The following is a 15,702-nucleotide window of genomic DNA, read 5'->3' as shown; positions in this document are numbered from 1 at the left end:
TCCAATTTTTTTTCCCTCTTCCCTTTTGTTTTGTGCCCAACCACCAAAGCCCTGATTCAAGCATGTGTTGGCATATTCTTCCTTTACATTCTTAACCCCACCCCTCTCTTTTCTTCTTGCAAGTAAATAATGACTAGCAATGATACCTAGGACACACTCCCCCAGTAGGTCCTCTCAAGTAACTAACCTCCAGGGCAATATCTCATATTGGACCAACTGGCCTCTCATGGCATCTTGGCCTTTACCTTCCTGTCCTTTATTGGCTGGAAGGTAAGGGATTCTTTTAGACCTACTCCTTTTGACCAAAAGGGAGAAATGTCAAGATATTAGGAGACACCCTGTTTTCCAGAACTAAGGCCCAGGAAGCAAACTGTACCCTGAGCTTGGCATAACAACAATTCTTTGCATTCACTTTCTGGATGATCTCACCCTCTGGCAAAATCGCATGATTATTATATTACTTTGACCAGCAACAGGGGTTCTTTAAACTCTAACAAGAATTGGACAACTTCAGACAAGTACCCATGTTCCAGTCATGATGTCTTGCTATGAATCAAACTCGTCTTGTGTTGCAGTCGCTCCTCATTGTCAGGGATACAACTCACTACATAGCCATAGGTATGTTATTGATATGTGCTTACACTAAAGTGGGTCTCCCTACTAAGGACAGAGTTGTAGCACATCTGTCCTTGCTTGCAAGATGTTTCCCTCTCTTTGAAATTAAACTTCTCTTTGATTCCTAACTTTTCTATTTCTGGCCTGCTTTGTTCAGCTCAGGCCAACCATACGTTAAAGGCTGGTTCTATCTGGCTGATGTATTTCATTGTGTCCTAGTCTTTGTGACCCCATTTAGGATTTTCTTAGCAAAGATACTAGAGTAATTTGCCATTTCCTTCTCAGCTCATTTTACAGGTGAGGAAACTGAGGCATACTGTGCCAAATGACTTGTCCAGAATCACATAGCTAATAAGTGCCTGAGGCTGGATTTGAACTCAGGTCTTCTTGACTCCAGGCCCAGCCCTCTATCCACTGTGCCATCTAAGTGCCAGGAGCAGATCTAGAAAGGACTCAAACTCATATCAAATCTTTTTTGTTATGCTATCATAGTCTTTCCAGTTTTTGCTTCATGAATGTGTGTTTTTTTTTTCTCTTCAGTACTGCGGTAAGCTCCTTCAAGGCAGTGTCTATTTATTGTTTTTGCATTCTATACACACTCACAATGCAGTGTCCAAAAGTGGGCGTGTAAAAGATCCCTGTGGAATTCCATTGAAATTCTTGAACTAGACACACAAACTTAACTCATACTTTTCTCTTCAATGCAACAATGAATGATATGGCTGGCCAGACATAACTTTTTTCATCTTTTCATTGCAAAACTTGATCAAAATCTTTTCATTTCAATGAAATTTATGGTTTGACAGAGAAATCCTTCAAACCAGAAACAAATAAATTTTGTCCAAAAGACATAAATTTTAAAAGATGTAAATCTAATAAAGCCACTTAGCATAATGTTGAAGCAAAGAAGCACATCCAAAAAGCAATAAACATTTTTATTTGACTGCATTTGAGTGTCAATTAAAGTAGTGTGAGGGTGTACCTTTCACTGAAAAACCATACTGCCTGAAAAGATAATTAAAAAGCTCCAAATGAAGATTGATGCATTTCACTTTCCCTGAGTAATTTATGCAATACTTACAAGTCAAAGCCTACTTGAATGCCATATGCAAAGCTTTAAACTAAAGCAGAGGAAAAAAAATAAGGACTTTTTACAGAAATCCTAATTCCTCCTGGGACTGGCATTTGGAATTTGATTCTTCTCTGCCTTTCAGTTTTTGTTCTAGGGATAATACTTTGATTTAGGAGGATAGATAGTATCTCACTTCTGATAGATTTTGGGTCTGGCCTCAATAACCTCCTGAGGTATCTCCACTTCTAAGATCTGTGAATCTAAGAGGTCTGCCCAAGTAACTTTTGAGCTACCCCAACCTCTTTCATACACCTAGGAAAAGCAAGATACTGGCTGACAAGTTGTTACACAGTTTATTTAAATAACTTTTGAAGAAAAAGCAGAGGTGACTAGTCCTTTAAGTACAGTACCATTCTACTCTGAAAATACCTTTGTAATGGAAGTGTTTTTACATACAAGAGAAACATCATGAGAAAAAGAAAGAAAAAAAAGTCTTGACTCTTCTAAAAGAGCCATTTGTAAAAGATCTCTCCTGAGAGAGGGAAAATCCATCTGGCTAGCACATACATACTTTTTTAAAGAAGTCTTTGATCTAACAATGGCAGATGATAAACGCAACTAACTTATTTTCATGGGGCTACTACATACATTTACTGGGAAATAGCATTGTTTTCATGCATTCCCAATAAACTGCCTCCCATTGACTGAGCTTTTGAGATAATTAGATTAATATCATCAACCCCTGGTTAATTCTGGGCCCCTACCCTGTTCTGAATAGCTGTTTCTAATTACTCCCCCCGTATCCCCAAGGTAAACTTCTGGGAATCTCTGCTATAACCAGCAGTTTCTAACGCTCCTGCTCATGGACAGGAATAGTTCCAAGGATACTTCTGCAATCCCTCCCTTCCTGCAATTTGACTAATTTGTTGACCCTACAGGTGACTCAAGCTTGAAGTCCAGTTAGTGGCCTACTTCTGTTGGCTAGAGGAGGTTTAAACCTGTGCTGTGGTCTTTCCAGAAGGGTGCTATCGCCCTACAGTAAATAATATGTGACCTATTATTCCATCTAACTACCTAGCCATCTTTTCTCAGTGTATAAAACCTTTGTTGCAACTCCCCTCTTGGGACACTGTTGTACCCCCTTGCACAGTGTAATGTCCCAGCTTGACCTCAATTAAAGATGCTTTTTTTTCTCTATATATGAGTTTGATTTATTTTCAAGATAGACAATACCACTCTATCAGCAGAATTCTTGTGGAATAAAAACATTTCTCTGTTATTCAATTCAGGTAGGTACATGTGTTTTATATATGGAAATGCCTTCAGATAATATTTATTCATTTATTAAATACCTATGGCACATAGCATACTTTGTGAGGCCCTGGAGAAATGTTATTTAGAAAACATGGTCCTTGTCTTCCTGATGTTTATAGCCTCTTACTGAGATAATACTAAAAAATACATAGCAGTAATCAATCTACATTACATAATGTATACATTATAGTGTCGCAAAACAGATGTCTACAATGAGTATGGAGACATACTATCATTATTACTTAAAGGGTGGGTGTCAAGAGTCATGGTAGAAGTAGATTTTGAGTTTCAATGGAAAAGTTGGATAAGAATTCAACAGACAAAGGGTTAAGGGAGTACTTCCATGGCATGGGAGATGGTAAGAGTGAAAACATAAAAGAAAGATAACACAGAACCTGTTTAGAGAAAGGAAAATAGCTGTGTTTGACTTTCATTAAGAACCATGAAGGGACAACAGAGAAGAGTGAAAGGAAGGAGAAAATAATACAAACTAGGGCAAATAATTATGTTCATAGATCAATTTTATATAGTATACATTGTCTCCTCCATTAGGATGTGAGATACTTGAAAGCAAGGACTGTCTTTTCTTCTTTTATCCTCATTAGTTAGGGCACTGCTTTGCATATAGTAAACATCTAATAGATGTTCCAAATACCCTTGTAGTCTGATTGGATAGTAGTAGAATAAAATAAACTATCTTTTATGGAAGTCAAAACTGAAATAAGCGGAGCAGTCAGGTGGCACAGTGGATAGAGCACCAGCCCTGGATTCAGGGGGACCTGAGTTCAAATCCAGCCTGAGATATATCACACTTACTAGTTGTGTGACTCTGGGCAATCACTTAACCCCATTGCCTAGCCAAAGGAAAAAAAAATGAAATAAGCAAGAATCTGCTCTGCCTCCACTTAGCGTAGAAAAACTAATTCAGACCTCTCTTTCTGCCATCCTCCACCACTGCTACCTTTCTTATTAGTCCCATCCTCCTTAGATCACATAAATGTTCTAAGTGCCTAATGATGTAAGGAGATGGTCAAAATCATCATGAGGAGGAAGAGGTAAATGTGGAAAGGGTGGAGGAGAGAGGAGAGGAATCAGGAATAGAAAAAAGAAAAATCTCAGATCTTAAAAAATTAGTGTATTCATTTTGCAAATTAATAATAATGTTAATAAATGATTATTTTATTACTGATAATATGAACTCATTCCCATATTGCTTTAAGGTTTCCAAAGCAGTTTCCTCACAACAACTTTTGAGATAAGCATAAAAATATTATCTTTATTACACAGATGAGGAGGCTTAGGACCCAGGAGCTGAAGTGACCTACCCAAAGTCATTCTCTGGAAAAACCAATACTCAAACTCAATTCTTCTGATTCAGGGACCAGTATTTTTTATGATAGATACTATACCACACTGCAAGATGTCTTCTTTTGTTCAACCTTCTTCCTTCCTATTTACAAGACTAGTCAAGATTATTGCCATACTCCTTTACTACAGGTTTCCCAAATTTTCAACCTTCCTGGTTCTCTGAGATGGACAAATGGAGGGACAGGATGTAGAAAAGACAGCAACACAGTGGAGATTGTATGGTGTTCTCTCCTTGCCCCCAAACATCACTACCTGAAGCCAGATCAAAAAAGAAAAAAAAAAGATGATCACCTGTGTGCTTCTTTATTTTCTGATAAATTCATTGTATACTATGTGATAAGAGAAGAAAACTTATTTGGAAGCTGTAGTGAGGTAGGTGCCAATTAATGACTTTTTCCTTTTTTCTTAAGAATCTGTAGTTTTGCAAAGAGATGAAAATGAATGATGAGCTTACAAAGTAATAGGAATTGTGGATGCAATAAACAATTAGATTGAATGCAAAGATGTCCCCTTTTCTATCCATTATTTTCCAATTATTTTGTTTTATTTGAGCAATACAACAAAACTCCAACTTGGGGAATTCTCATAAATACCAGTTATTTTGTAATTAGCAGTTGAAGTTGTTTTCCTAAGTAAATATTTAACTTCTGTCTGAATTTATATTATGAATGCTTTCACAAAACAGTTTATATTCATATTTCACTTGTGTTCATATGCATAAGGTAATAAGTTCTATGGACACTATCCAACAAATTAAAGACCAGACATTAAATCTTCATATATTGCATGTAATTCTAAAACCAGCTTAATAGGCACCATATATTTTTGAGGAATGCAAGTAATATGTTGCACATTTTTCTGTTGTTGTTTTTTTTTAATTGAGACTCTTAAGAATGTAATAAATACTAACTACTACCAGGGAAAGTAAAGAGTAGATTCTTTGATGATTCAGTGAATGCAGTGTGAGACACTTCCCACTAGTGAAGCTCACAATCCCAACCATGTCTCTTATTATTGTAGGATTTTTATATGTATTCTGCCATTGAGACTCTACCCAATGTTCTGATGGCCTAAATTTTGCAAATACTACTGCTACAGTCAGGCTTTCTGTTATCATGTGTTCTCAATGCAAAACTAACCTAACTAATTTTTCCACTCATACTGGATTCAGTCTTTGTTACATTTCTTACTTGACCACTGGTAGGCATATCTTTTAAACCACCTATCCACACATGCGTCTTTCCATTATCCTTTCTTCAGGTTATCATGAATTGGATTATTCTGAGAGCATGCTTTTCTACCTTGTTATACAGCACAACTAGAACACTGAGGTTTAAAAGATTAGATTCAATAGTAAATAGAGAGAAATTTGGGAACATCAAACATGCTGGATAATTTGAGATTTGCAAGTTAGTTCACTTTCCCATTCAGTTCATGCCTAAACCATTACTTATAAATGATGCCTTTCTACAAAAGATGTACAGATAGACAAACTTAATCAGCCACCCATCTAATTGCTTGTTAGAACCTGATAAATATCCATTCTTCATCCACTTTGATTTTTCTTTTCTGTATTATGAGGTTAATTTTTTTAAGATATTGTAGATCTTGCTGAATTAGGTCCATAGTTATCTCTTGATGCCATTATTCACAGGGTATGTACAAGCAAATGTAATCTATAAGAGCATCTAGAGGCACTACCTGTATGTCTCTGTCTTTGTCATGCTTTTTCAAGAATATAGGAAGGCAGGGCAGCACCAAAATGGCAGAGGGAAAGCAGTGACTTGTTTGAGCTCTCCCCCAAACACCTCCAAATACCTATAAAAATGACTCTAAACAAATTCTAAAGCAGCAGAACCCACAAAAGACACAGTGAAACAAATTTCCAGCCAAAGACAGCGTGGATGATTGATTGGAAAGGTATATTGCACCAGGCATGGAGAGGAGCGCAGCAGTTTGGCGTGGGCACACAGGCCATAGCGACCCTGGAGCAGGCCTCAGAGGACTGAATCACAGGCAGCTGTGGCAGTTTCCAGACTTCTCAACCCACAAATGCCAAAGACAACCTAGAAGGTCAGTGGGAAAAGTCTGTGACTGCTGTGAGAGAAGAAACTAGGTCTCAGCCGCCCCTAGGGCCACGTCTGTTTCCTGAGCTTTTGGCCCACAGACTGAAGGGGAATCAAGTGGCTGATCAAAGGGGGATTGCAGGGATCTCTTTGCCAGTGCTGAGGCAGGAATCTCTTGCTTTGCCCGTGCCTTGATCTGGGTCACAGCTCTAAGGGGCAGTCCTAAGGCAAGGAAGAATGCTGATGTGGTGAAGCTTGTTGTGGCAGTGGAGAGAAAACACCTCTCCCCTTATCATAACACCTTGGAAGAATGGAACATTTTCAGGTCCCTAGAAGTGTCTCTGAAAACAGCTGTACAAACCCCCAAAACTTGGGACAGTACATTCTCCACATTGGAAACATATTTTTACCTTAATAGAGAGTTTAAAACTCAAGTAATTGTCTGGGATCATGAGTAAGCAGCACAAAAAGAGTCAGACTACATCATCTTACTTTGGTGACAAAGAAGATCAAAACATACAACCAGAAGAAGACAATGAAGCCAAAGCTCCCAAATCCAAAGCCTCCAAGAAGAATATGAATCAGTCCCAGGATTTGGAAGAGCTCAAAAGGGATTTTGAGAAGCAAGTAAGAGAAGTAGAGGAAAAACTGAGAGTTTTGCAAGAAAATCATGAAAAACAAGTCAACAACTTGCTAAAGGAGATCCAATAAAATACTGAAGAAAATAACACCCAAAAAATAGCCTAACCCAAATGGCAAAAGAGGTCCAAAAAAGCCAATGAGGAGAAGAATATTCTAAAAAGCAAAATTGGACAAATGGAAAAAGAAGTCCAAAAGCTTACTGAAGAAAATACTTCCTTAAAAATTAGTATAGAGCAATTGGAAGCTAGTGACTTTATAAGAAATCAAGACACTGTAAAACAAATACAAAAGAAAGAAAAATTAGAAAACAATATGAAATATCTCATTGGAAAAACAACTGACCTGGAAAATAGATCCAGGAGAGAAAATTTAAAAATTATTGGACTATCTGAAAGCCATGATAAAAAAAAATCATCTTTCAAGAAATTATCAAGGAAAACTGTCCTGATATTTTAGAACCAAAGGGCAAAATAGAAATTGAAAGAATCCACTGATCACCACCTGAAAGAGATCCCCAAAGGAAAACTCCTAGGAATATTATAGCCAAATTCCAGAGTTCCCAGGTCAAGGAGAAAATATTACAAGCAGCCAGAAAGAAACAAAGGAAGGCAAAGGAGATAGGATTACAACCAAGAATCACCTACCCAGCAAAACTGAGTATAATCTTTCAGGGGAAAAAATGGTCATTCAGTGAAATAGAGGACTTTCAAGCATTCTTGATGAAAAGACCAGAGCTGAATAGAAAATTTGACTCTGCAATACAAGACTCAAGTGGAAAATGAAGAGGTAAACAGGAAAGAGAAATCATAAGAGACTTATTAAGGTTGAACTGTTTACATTCCTGCATGGAAAGATGATATTTGTAACTCATGAGACCTTTGTCAGTATTAGGGTCATCGGAGGGGAAAAAAATGTATGTACATATATATATATAGAGAGAGAGAGATAGATAGATAGATAGATAGATATAGATATATATAGATATATAGATAGATAGAGGGCACAGGGTGAGTTGAAAATGAAGGAGTCATATCTGGAGAATAAAATGAAGGGGTGAGAGAGGATTACACTAGGAGAAGGAGAAAGGGAGAGGTAGAACAGGGTATATTATCTCACACAAAAAAACAGAAAAGAAAAGGCTCTTACAGTGGAAGGGAAATGGGGGAAGGCAAAAGGGAATGAATGAATGTTATTCTTATAGGATTTGACTTAAGGAGGGAATAACATACATATTCAACTGGGTATGGAAATCTGTCTTACCCTACAGGAAAATACAGGGGAAGGGGACAAGGGAGTAGGGGGATGATAGAGAGGAGGGCAGATTGGGAAAGGGGGTAATCAGAAGCAAGTACTTCTGAGGAGGGTCAGGGTCAAAAGAAAGAATAGAATAAATAGGGGGGTGGGATAGGATTAAGGGAAATAGAGTTAATTTTTCACAGCACGTCTACTATGGAAGTGTTTTGCATAATTGCACATATATAACTTATATTGAGTTGCTTGCCTTATCAATGAGGGTGGGTGGGGAGGAAGGAAGGGAGAAAATTTGGAACCCAAAGTTTTAAAAACACATTTAAAAAAAAATGTTTTCACATGCAACTGGGAAATAAGAAATACAGGAAATGGGGTACAGAAATCCATCTTGTCCTACAGGAAAATGGAAGGAGAAGGGGATAAGAGAAGGGGGGGAGAGATAGAAGGGAAGGCAGACTAGGGGAAGGGGTATTTAGAATGCATGCCATCTTGGGGCAGGGGGTGGGGTGAGATGGGGTGAAAATTTGGAACTCAAAATCTCGTGGAAGTAAATGTTGAAAACAAAAAAATAAATAAAAATAAAAAAAATATTAAAGAAAAAAGAATATAGGAAGGTAATATGTGTATATGTAAAATTTTATGCTTACATAGATACACACATACATACCTACATACACATACACATACATAAATAAATAATCCCTCCACAGTGACTAGAGGATTAAAAATTTCAAAATTTATATAAAATTATGTGTTTATGCTTGCACATTCATCAGTAAATCATAAAACCTACCTCATAAGATTTTCCTCTATTAAGGTCATTATTGAAATAAAATAATAAGTAACTAAAAAAATTATCAATATATTTTAGTATGTTTCTAAAAGCTTAACATTTGTGTAGCTAAGACCCAAAACAAAGTCATTTGCATTGAATTATTTAGAAGGTAGAAAAGTTTGAGAAGAAAGGATTATTAGAGACATCTTTTCTGTTTCTCTGTCTCTGCTCTTCTACATAGAAACATTTTTTTCTAGTTTCACATTTAACCAAAAAGAATAATTCTCTTAAATATGCTCTATTTCATTTCTGTTTGAGTTTATTTCACATAATGTTCTCATTTTTCACCCTCTGGGGTACAGGTATAACTCCACTCCTAATTTGATGTCTTACTGATATATTTTATTTTTCCTTAATACAACTCAGGAAAAATGATGAGTCCCTGCTTATTTTCAAAATAGCATAGATTTTACTACTCAGAAATGAAGAAAACAAGTATTTATTGAGCATTTATTGTATGCCAGGCACTGTGTTAAGGTTTTGTTTTTGTTTTTGTTTCATACAAATATTCTCTAATTTGATACTCACAACAACCTTGGAAAATAGGTGCTACTATTATCACAATTTTGCAGGTGAGGAAAATGAGGCACAGAGAGGTGAAGTGACTTACCCAGAGTAACATAGTAAGTTTCTGAAGACTAATTTTATCTCAGTTCTTCCTGTCTCCAGACCCAGATTTCTATACACTGGCTCACCAATGATCTCTATAAGTGTGTGGTTGAATTTATATGATTCAGGATGGGTAAAGAGACATATAATTTTGAGAATACGAAACTTGCCATTCATTGACAAAATAGGCCCATGGATTTTTATTATCATCAGAAATGCTCTGGCTAGAGCAACTAGGTGATAAAGTAAATAGCTCACTTATATGGAATCAGCAAGACCTGAGTTCATATTTTACCTCAGACATTTACTAGTTGTATGACCCTGGAAATGTCACTTAACCCCTATCTTCCTCTGTTTCCTTATGTATAAAATGTAGATAATAGCATCACATATTTCCCAGGTTTGTTGGGTAAATAACTTGAGACAATATTTGTAAAGTGTTTTGCAAACCTACCTCTTAATATTATAATTGGAATTAAAAAAATGCACAGATAACCCTTTAAATGTATAAAGAGAGTATGAAGAATGGGTATAGGTAATATGTATAGAGTTTCAGAGAAATTCAAAGAACTTTGAAGGTCATCTTGTCCAGGTCAGACCTAAATAGTAATAACTTCTACAAAAAATAAGTGGTCATCTTGGATGTGTCCAAGTGAAGGCTTGATAACCACTTATTTTTTGTAGACCTTATTACAGTATCTGCAGTGATGATGAACTCAGGAATTCCTAAGGCAATTAATTCCTAGTTTGGGTATCTCTCATTAATAATAAGTTTTTTTCTTCCTTCATATGAAGACTAAATTATTCTCTACAATTCCTATTAATATAATATTTTATTTCTCCCAATTACCTGGTAAAATAATTTTTAAACATTTTTAAAAAGATTTGGGTTCCAAATTTTATCCTTCTTTTTCTCCCAATTTCCCCCCTCCCTGAAATGGTAAATAATCTGATAACAATCACATAAAACATTTCCATATTAGTCATTTTGTACAAGAAGACTAAAAAAGAAAGAAAGAAAGAAAGAAGGAAAGAAAGAGAAAATAGCATGCTTCAGTCTGTATTCAGAGAGTATCAGTTTGTTTTTTTTTTGTCTCTGGAGGCATATAGTACTCTTCATCATTAATCCTTTTGGATTGTCTTAGATCATTATACTGTTGAGAATAGTTGTCACTAACAATTCTTCATCATACACCATTGCTGTTACTGTGTACAATGTTCTCCTGCTTCTGCTCACTTCACTTTACAATAGTTCAGGTAAGTCTTTCTAGGTTTTTTTTTTCTCCAAAATCATCTTACTTGTCATTTCTTATATAGCATAATAATACTCCATCACAATCTTATTCCACAGTTTGTTTAGCCATACCCCATTGATGGGCATCCCTTTGATTTCCAATTCTTAGCCACCACAAAAAGAGCTGCTGTAAACATTTTTGTACAAATAGGTCCTTTTCCCTTTTAAATATCTTTGGGAGAAAGGCCTAGCAGAGGTATCAAAGAGTATGCACAGTTTTATTGCTCTTTGAACATGGTTCCAAATTGCTCTCCAGAATGGTTGGATTGGTTCACAACTTCACCAATAATGCATTATTTTCCTGGTTTTCGCACATGCCTTTCAAGATTTTATCATTTTTTTTATCATATTAGTCAATCTGATAGGTATGAGGTGTTATTGGCTCAGAGTTGTTTTAATTTGCATTTTTCTAATCAATAATGATTTAGAACTTTTTTTACATATGACTATAGATAGCTTTGATTTCTTTGTCTGAAAACTTCCTTTTTATATCCTTTGTCCATTTGTCAATTGGGGAATGACATTTTTTTTATAAATTTGACTCAGTTCTCTCTATAGTTAAGAAATGAGGCCTTTATCAGAGATACTTATTGCAATTTTCTCCCAGTTTTCTGCTTTCTTTTTAATTTTGGTTGCACTGATTTTGTTTGTGAAAAAACATTTTTTTTAATTTTATACAATCAAAATAATCTACTTGACATTTTGTAATGCTTTCCATGTTTTCTTTTGTCCTAAATTCTTCCCTTTTCCATAGATCTGACAAATTATTCCATGCTCTCTTATTTGGTTCTCTACAATTCCTACCTATTTCTCCTAGTTCTCTCTTAGGAAATTATGAAAAACAAGATTATCTTTCCCCCTTCTTCCCCCCATATCACAGTCCTTGTAATACAGGAAAAGCTATTAGATGTATCATTTCCCTTAAGACCCCCCACTAACTTAGGAATGTATTCTCTGTTAAACAATCCCATTTCTTTCCATAGATTCTTATATTATGGAAATCCAGGCCCTTGTAACACTCTAAATTGTCATTGTTATTCTGAACTGAATGCATATAGTAGATGTGGTCTAACCCTGGCCAAGTGTGGTAGGACTATGTATGTAAAGTGAACTTTTGCTAATTTAGTTTAAGGTAATAATACCTTTTATAGTTATCATCTCACAAGATTATCTTATATCAAACTCATATTTTATTGAGCTCTCCAGAACTTTTTAACATAAGCTGGTCTAGCCAAATCTGCTCCATCCATTTTAACTGATTTTTTAAAAATCCAGTTAGCATTTTTCATATATTCCTATCAATTTTCATTGTGCCATTTCTATGTTCATTGTTCTATTTTAAACTTTTCATATCATCACTGGGATATCCAGTTTATTATCTGTCCCTTCTATCTTTGTATCAGTGGTAAATAGGATAAAATTAGTATTTCCACCTTCAAAGTCACTGGAAAAAATATTAAACAACACAGGCAAGATTGTGCCTAATAGTATATATTTTTTCAACTCACACCAGTCCTACTGTAGTGCCTCATAGTGTTTTTGTTGTTGTTGTTTCAAGAATTATGCCAGTTGGCCAGCATTTAACAAGTTGGAAATATTTTGTGTACAGGCTGAATAATAATTCTAGAATCACCATAGGTAAATTTTTTGACCACCAACAGAAAGTTATCCCTTCAAAAATTGATTTTTGGGGGCAGGTAGGTGGCACACCAGCCCTGAAGTCAGGAGGACCTAAATTCAAATCCAGCCTCAGACACTTGACACTTACTAGCTCTGTGACCCTGGGCAAGTCACTTAACCCCAATTGCCTAAAAATTTAAAAAAAATTAAAAAGTTGAAAAAATTTTATTTATTTCCAACCACAGCATCTTGTTGAAAGAGTAGCCATACTAGTGAAATCACAAAGCCATGAATTAATAAAGCAAGTATCTTCAAATCTACCATTGGGACAAATTAAATTCATTTCTTGAGTAGAGTCAAGATATCTTCTCTCCATGGCAATTATGAAAAGGAAATTTAGTTATGAAGTCACTGTTACAGCCAAGCTTTTTTTGGAGGAAAAATAATCCAGGAAAGTATATAAGCCTGTGTATCATAGGAATCAATAAATACCATTGTAAAATTTGCTATGCAAATTATTTTGAAAAAGTCATTTTGAAGTCCCAATAATAAAACTTAAAATCATTTCAAAATTTCAGGTCTACAAATATTAATAATAGTAGTTAATGATCATGTTATCATAATTTAGAGTTGGTAGGGACCTTAATGTTATTTTAGTCAAATTCATGCATTTTACAGGTGAGAACCTTGGATTCAGCAAGCCAAAGTGATTTGGTTGTAGTCACACTGACAACAAGGGGAAGAGTAAAAATTTGAATTCTTGCTATGATTTTTAATTCTGTGTCATTATTTCTTTACATAAAGATAAATCATATTTACTTAATTCCTATTTCATTTGGGCTACCAATGAGAATAATTTTCTATTTGGGAGGATTTAGAATACAATAGTTAATAGAGAATTAGAACCCAAGTAAGATTATGAGAAGAGATCACCCAAGTGTTGTTACTGAGTTAATTATTTAACTTGGAAAAATTACAGCCTAACCTGCCAGAGTCATTAACTCATAAATCTTGCTTCTGAGGCAAATGCCACAAACACAACCTTGTACAAATTGCATGACCATGATTCTGAATTGAATGATTTGTGGGGTGAAACACATCATAGGCCTGATGGCAGACTATTTTATATAATTATTCTTACTAAGTGCTAAATGATGGTGACTTCATTGCTTCTAAAGAACCACAAATGTTATGATACTTTCCAAATTCAACACCCTTAAAAATACTATTTACTTTGCCTTAGTTATGACTCAGAGCAATGCAAGAATTTTAAAATGTAATTGTTGAAAACTACTAGTCACCTTTAAAAAAAATCATGGCGAATTGCACAGCTGCCAAATTAGCTTGAAGGAATTTTGGCTACCCGAAAAAAAGCAAAATCTGTCTCAATTTCTCAAAAAAAAAAAGATTATGATTCTGGTCTTTAGGTTGAGGTGATCACAGTACAAGATCTTAAATTTAACCTTAGTCCAATATGTTACACCATATCATTCAATAAAATCCAAATGGAGACAAATCTAAAAGAATGTTTGTATGTATATGTATATATGCATGTATGCATGTATGCATGTATATATACATAGAGAATGGAAGGTATTCAGGTACTAAAGACTTCTTAAAAAATAAGGAATAGAAAGGGTGGACCAAGATTAAAGAATAGAAAAGTACTCCCAAATTCTCCTTCAAACAACAATAATGCTTCAAATTGAATTTTAAAACATCAGAACCAACAAAAGTTTGGGTGAAAAAATTTTCCAGCCCAAAACAACTTAGGACAATGGTAAATAAAGTCTATCTCACCAAAGTGGTGGTCATGCCTCTAGCACAAGTCAGCAGCAGGCCAGGAGGAGTTCTAGTGCTGGTGGCTAGAGAAGAACAAGTTCCCTTCCTAGGTAAAGACCAGAGCACAGGCTAAAAGAACAGTAACCATATGCCTCCTTACATCACACCAGCTTTGAAGCACCAAAAACCTACAGATCCCCAGAGCTAACTCTGAAATAAAAAGCAGCAAGAAAGGTCCAAAACTTTGGGTGGTGCCCACTGCACCCCAGGAACACAGCCTGACTTTAACATAAAATTAGAAGTCAAGAAACAGGATGGAAAAAATAAACAAGCAACCACAAAAGAATATAACCATAGAAAGTTACTATGGTGAAAGAGAAGTGCAAGACTCAGAAGACAAAGCATTCAAAACAGCTACATGCAAAGCCACAAAAAAGTGAAATAATCACAGACCCAAAAAATATTCTTGAAAGACTTTAAAAAGGATTTTAAAAAGCAAATAAGAAAGGTAAAGGAAAAGTTGGGAAAAAGAAATTAGAGTGATGCAAGAAAATTAAGAAAAAAGAGTCAAGAAGGTGAAGCTAAGATGGCAGAGGAAAGGCAGAAACTTACTGGAGCTCTCTCAAATTCCCCTCCAAAGAACTTTAAATAAGCACTCAAAAATTAATTCTGGAGCAGCAGAACCCACAAAAGGATGAGGTAAAAATATTTTTCCAGCCAAAGACAACTTAAAAGGTTAGCAGGAAAAGTCTGTTGCACTGGTGTGAGAGTGGAATGCAGACCAGCACAAGCAGCACCAACAAAGGCACTGTCCCAACAAAGCAGCAACAGGTCTTAGGGGCAGTAGCAATGACTTCTGGAGCTCTCAGTCTACATCTGGTAAGGGGTTAGACAACTAATCATAACTATATTACCAGGTCAATTTGCAGGCACTGGGTACAGGACTCTGCTACATTGCCATTATGCAGAAAGCTGGATTACAGTCCTGAATGGGCTGCAGTCCCAGGGCAACAAGGAGCACTAGCACACTAGAGCTTGTGACCACAGGGAGTCAGGGACCCTGGTCACAGTTTCAGGATAGAAAAGAGTGATTGTGGACATTTATGAACCAGAACACAGTCCAGGAGAGTAGAAAACATACCTCTCCTTAGATCAAACCACTTTGGAAGAACTGAAAACTCATAGATACTCAGAACTAGCTCTAAAAATAGCTGTACACAAAACCTGAAGCTTG

This window comes from Vombatus ursinus, unplaced genomic scaffold (genome assembly GCF_900497805.2).
Source record: "Vombatus ursinus unplaced genomic scaffold, bare-nosed wombat genome assembly UNPS02015255.1, whole genome shotgun sequence".
NCBI classification, from domain to species: Eukaryota; Metazoa; Chordata; class Mammalia; order Diprotodontia; family Vombatidae; genus Vombatus; species Vombatus ursinus.
The sequence above is the reverse complement of the archived record's forward strand: the minus strand, read 5'-3'. Positions refer to the sequence as shown.